Below are 6,000 nucleotides of genomic sequence, written 5' to 3'. Positions count from 1 at the left end.
ATGGTGTCAGTTCAGCACAGCCTTCAATGGGTTGGATGAAACCCCAAGGAAAAGACAAAGTCATTGCACAGAGCTGTAGAAATACCCAGGTGAGGGAGGCAAATCTCCAAGGAAAGACTCTCCCTGACAGTGTTTGACCATTGTTTTTCCTGTGGATCTAGGGATGGCTTTTGTGAACTCCCCAGCTAACCTGACTGCTATGGGACAACATATGACCAGTGAAGTCCTCTTTTATTTCTTTTAAAATATGTCGGCAAGAAAATGATTTAAAAAAAAAACCCACACTTTTTTTTTTTTTTTTCTATTACAGTCATACAGAGGGAACAGGGAATAGGTTTTGGGGTTTTTTTAAACCTTCTATATTTTCTGTAGACATGGACATTTTCCTTTGGAAATAAATGAAGAAAGACAGCAAACAAGCAGTAGAAAGCCAGCTCTGATTAAATCCCAAGCCTCTCAGCTGTTTCATTCATTTCCTTTGCCCTGTTTGCCTCCCCTACTGTCTAAAAAAGCTTTTCCACTGTGCAGAGCCCTTTTGCTGGGGGGGTGGGATGATGGTGGTCGTGGCAATTGCTAAATCACTGTGACTATTGAAGGCGCTGTGCTGTTCCACTCTAGCACTTGCTCCCACTTACCATCATTTTCGTGGCACCTCTGGGAAGCTGGTACTGCCAGATCCACTGGTGTATTTGATCAGGGAGGAAAATAGATACCAGTTCCCTTTTCTGTGCTTGTGGCAATTCTTCTGAGCTAGGAACTGAGAATCACTCACAAAGTCTATGAGGTGCAGTCAGAATGACCCTATTTCATTCCCCGCAAGGCTTGTGCTCCTGTAGGTTTTGTGTGCTCAATACCTGATTTCCCCTGTAGGCAGAGGACCTGCTCCCCAGAAGAGCAGAAGCATTTCCAGGCTTATTTCTATCCTCTCATCTGTGAGCTACGGGCTGGTTTGATCCTGTCTCAGTACTCATATATATATATATATACACACACACGTTTATAGCATGTCTCCCTCTCTGCCTATGAATGTGTGCACTCATACACATGCCCTCACACCAACTGTAGGTGGCACTTCAAGAATTAGCAAAGATGCTGCCGTGGCCTGTGTTGGGGCATGGCTCTATGCATACGAAGCCAGAGGGAAGGAGGAACAAAAAAATGGATCAGTTACTAGTGAGGAAGGCAGAGAGAAAGCAGAGGCTCCCTTGAAAAAATACCCCTTGCCCCTCTCCTTCCTCACATTCCCGGGGACTGCAGCACTCGGCTGCTGACAGCCCCTTTAGGAGAGACGTGCCAATACCCTGTACTTTTCTTTACAGTATGTTTTACTTATCTGCCTCAGAGGAGGAGGTCTGCTGTACTTATCACCCCAGGAGTTCAGCTGGATACAAATGTTAACCGACTGGAGAAGAAACAGCTTGCTCCAAAGGTTTTATCGTTATTTAGTACATAGCGAGCGAGTGCCAGGCCCAGATTATGCATTTACAGAGCTCCTGGCCCTCACCTGCCTGAATTGTCAGGAGAGAAATTCAAACCACACTGTGATCAATTTGCTGTCTGTCAGCAACTGGGAACTGAAGGGCAACCCTGGATCGATCCGTTCTTGGAGCACTGTCCTCATTTCAGAGATTACCCCGTTTCTGCTGTGCTGTATTAACACTTCAGGTACTGGGTGTTAGAGAGCTCTGCATGTGCCTGTGGGTACCACCTTTGCATGATGTCTTGCAGAGGGACGCATGAATTTTCCACAAAACTTGCTCTGTATATGTTTAATGATGCTCTGTATGAGATGGAGATTGGCCTCTTCAGTTGTGTGCTATAGCTCTACAACACACAAGGGGCCTTTTCTTTCAGGGCAACATGAGCCTAGATTTTGGGAGATGATTCCGTGCTTGCCATGAAGCTCTGAATGCCCCCAAAATGTACATCCCTGGGTGCAATACTAGAGGATGATAATGGTGAAGAGTTTGCTGTGGTTCACATGAACTGAGAAGCCAAAAAATGCTTCTCAGCCTGCTGAAATGGCATCACATGAAAACTTGCAAAGTCTCTGGCCTTTTCAGCATCTGGGAGTGGATCTGGGAGTGTCACTATTAATTTTTAAAAAGGACTAAACATCTTAGAAGTCTGTGAGAGTGGGGCCATGATGTGAAGAGTTTTGACCTTTTGTGTTTTGGAAATTGTTGCTCTCTTACTCCTTGGAGATAGCCTTAGGGTCCCTAAGGTGCCAGCCTTTTAGAGCATCTCACTTAGAGAGCTGCTCTCAGCCAGTGTGAAGAGGACCCCATTAGCACCTGAAAAAACAACCATGGAAGGGAAGTGCCATTTCATGGGCATGTATTCTCAGGTTTTTTTGCAATGAGATTTAGCAGCCAATAATGTAGAAGTGGACTGGGACCACACACCTATGTCTGTCTCTGGCAGACACTCTCAGGGGTATGCCCAGTTAGGTAAGCAGGGCCAGGGCAAGTCCCAGCGCAGAGAATGTCTTCAGCTGCTGTTCCTGCTTAACCAGTGCTTGTTCTCACCATTTGGGCACTGGATTAGGAGCCACTGTCAGTCCCCTCTCTACCAACCACTAGGCAAATTTTTTCCATTCCTCTTTTCTACTTGGAGCACCTTTGTGCACTGACTGCTGCAAACTTGGGTGGAGCAGGGTGAGCAGATGTACTTCCTTTTGCCTAAGGATGTAGCCCTTATTTGTCATACACCTGGTGTTGGTGAGTCTGAAGTCCTCTGCTTAGGGAAATGAGCTCAAAGTAGGTATAATGTGGGCTCTACTTTACAGTCTTGTCTTTATTTTTCTTTTCATTTTGTTTCAGATGGATGCCTTGAAGATGCCACTGTGTTAATCATGGTGTTTAAAGTAGAAGACTGCATCTTGCCTGTATCAGCATAAGTGAATGAATTTGCAGGGCTATCCAGGACCTTGTATGAGCACAATCCCAGGTAAATCTGGGATTTATACCTTGCATTTATAACCCAAGGTATTCCTGGGGATATTTGTCTAAGAAGGCTGCATTTCAAAAAGATATCAAGACTGATATACCCCCAGAATCACAGCTTCATCCCATCCCATCTTATCAATACTTCTCTGAAGTTTTCTAACGGTAATGAAAAACCCAGCTGTGTAAAATCCACAGCTTTATTTCTCCCCCCCCCGCCCCCCCCCCCCCCCCGTCAAACTCCCTGAGTATGACATCAGCTTAAGCACTGTTCATTTAGGATCTTCAGCTTTCAGTGCCAAATGACAATGGAGCCAGCGAAGCGTGCTTTGTTAGCTTTGATTATGTTCAGTGTGGTGTAGCACAACAGCTGGAATAATTGAGATAATCTCTCCACTCATGAGGGCGGGGGGAAGATGATGCTGAAGCAGGGGAAAAAAGTGACAAGGAAGGAAAATTGGCAGGACAGGAGCAAGAGTGCTGTAGTGCAGGGGCGTTTCGGCAGCCAGCAGATTTCAGCAGTTCTTTGGAGTACTTGCACCGGGTGGGTCTGGTCCAGTTGTTACTGGAGTGCAGTGGAAGGTACATTGTTACAGACTGTGTTTGTCTGAGACTCCTTTCCCCATACATAAGGCGGGACTGGTGGCTTTGGCTGTTTGTGAGGCCCAATTCACTGCAGTGTGAATGTGCTGGTGACTTTCACACTGAAGATTCACAAGGTGCTTTGAACAAATTCTGTGTTGTCTTGTTCATAAAGTCAACGGAGGGTCACGGTGACAGCAGCAGTGAGCAGCCACTTCTTGAAGGTGGCAGAGGACACCACTTCTCTGAAAAGCACTGTGAGACCTGCCTGTGCACACAGGGACCTACTACTGGCAGGAGCAGCCGTTCTTGAGTATTTGTACTGCTTTTTCTTAATCAAAAACATTTATCTGAGTTTGGAAGAAGTTGAAGCCTGCCCAGGTTTACTCTGCTTTGGATGCGAAGGCTGTTTGTGAAACCAGCCAAGAAACGGTGGGTCATCCTCTTAGCTTAGGCTTGCAGTGCATACAGTTGTCGCGCCATCCTTCCAGGACCAAACATCTGTGAGGCTATTTTGAGATTTACAGAGGGGAAAGCAGTAAGCTATAACCTCATAACCATAGTGGTTGCAGAATCTTGGAAATTAGTGGTGATACATATACTTTAGGGCTCTCAGCAAGGCGTTATCCCAGCATTCCATCTAACCTGGCAATTAGGTTTTTCTGAATGGTAACTAGCCCACTTGCAGCAGTTACCTTCCATTTCCAGCATTTGTCACCAGCCCCTTACGCAAAGATAAGATTTGCCTCTTTGATCTTTAAAGGTTTCTTCCAACCCGAACCATTCTGTGATTCTGCTTTCCCTCTCCATCACTCTGCTGTCCTTCATTTCTCTACCAAAAGTGATACACCTGTATCTGCAGGTGTCTACAGCTCCAAACCAGCCTCTGGATCTCAGGTAACACTTGAGAGGCAGCCACATATATGCTTCTAGCAAAAATAACAGTCTGCAAAGTAAGCTAAGGAGCCTGTTTTGGATGTTACATGTATATAACTATGTATTACAAAAACCCTAACATGCCATGGTAAACTTTACTTAACAGACTGCTTAATCTCTACAAATGTTAACCTCCAGGTTTTTATTTACTGAGCTGGTGCTTTATGATGCCATTGTCTAATTGAAATGTGTTCATTCCTTCTCCGAGTGCCACTGCTAAGCATTTTACTGATATATAGCAAGAGAACCGGATGGGATTTGCTTTCTTTCAGAGTAAACTTGGGAGACAGATGGTGTTCAGACTGTACAGATGTGACAGCTTCCATTGCTTTCTTTATGGAGTCTTTCTTGCCAGCTAAGCACTTTTGTTTTCAAATGACAAAATTGTAATTTTCACAGGCACCATAGAAAAACTGGCAGGAGTGCAGGAGGACGGAGATTTTATTTGCACATCTTCAGCAATGAGGGCATTTGCTTCCATAACCAGAGCTGGAGGTAGCTGGAGCCCAGTTCTCATCATCTCTTGAGCTCAGGCCATTGCATATAAAGCAGCAGTCTGGATAGTCCCAATCCTTCCCTCTCTCTACTGTTGCATTGCTTGCCTGGAGCTTTCAAAAAGAATCCAATGGCTCACTCTTTTGTTACAGATGGGGATACTGAGGCTCAGAGAAGGGATCTGAACTGCACAGCATCAGGAAGCAGAGGCAGGTCTGGGAATAGAGCCCAGCTTGCCTTGGTCTGGAGCCAACGCAGCGGGCACTAGACCCAATCACTCCCCTGAGGGTGGGTGGGGAACGGAGGGTGAGAGCAGGCAGACCTGGCACTGCTGGTGGAAGCAGACTCCCAGAGCCAGGTGGGCATTTATTCCAGTATTCAGACCCTTGCAGGTTGGGGAGATTCAGAACAACAGATTTGTTAGTAACATTTCTTTTTTTCCTTGTACAGCTCAGGTGCTTGAAACAATGGAAGAACTGCTATTTCGTTTGACATTGTTAATATGCTGTTATTTACCATGGGGAGAAACAGCAATGCTGTTTTGCATGGAGGATAACTAGTTTTTTGAAACTCACTATCTTGGATTATTGCAAAGCTGAAGAGCTCAGAATAAGAGGTGTAGTTCAACTCCTTCCATATAAAGCATCTTATGGGCAGTCTTACTGTGATGTTATTTTGCACCTTAGCCAGGGCTGTCCTAGGAGTTGGGTTGGAGCTTTTGCCTCAAACAGTCCTTAGGACTCTGCTGTTACTGTGGATGCTTTTCACCACTAGCTGCCTGCCGCTGGCACTAAAACCCCTGGGAAACAGTGATAAGGAAGGCCAGGTCTGGGTCTAGCCCATTTCTTAGAAGCTGTTCACCTTTCATAAGCCAGTGCTTTCGGCAGTGTAAGTTAGAGAATGAAATCAGAGCTGCCCTGAAACCCATGGGACTTGTGCCAGCTGGGCTGGAGTTTCAGTCAGGAACAAAGACTGGAGCTCTCTGAAATACTGCAAAATGGGAAATTTTCAGCCACAAGCTTCTCTCAGTTTTGAATAAAGA

This window comes from Harpia harpyja, chromosome 12, assembly GCF_026419915.1.
Source record: "Harpia harpyja isolate bHarHar1 chromosome 12, bHarHar1 primary haplotype, whole genome shotgun sequence".
NCBI lineage: Eukaryota > Metazoa > Chordata > Aves > Accipitriformes > Accipitridae > Harpia > Harpia harpyja.
This window is presented reverse-complemented; position numbering follows the sequence as displayed.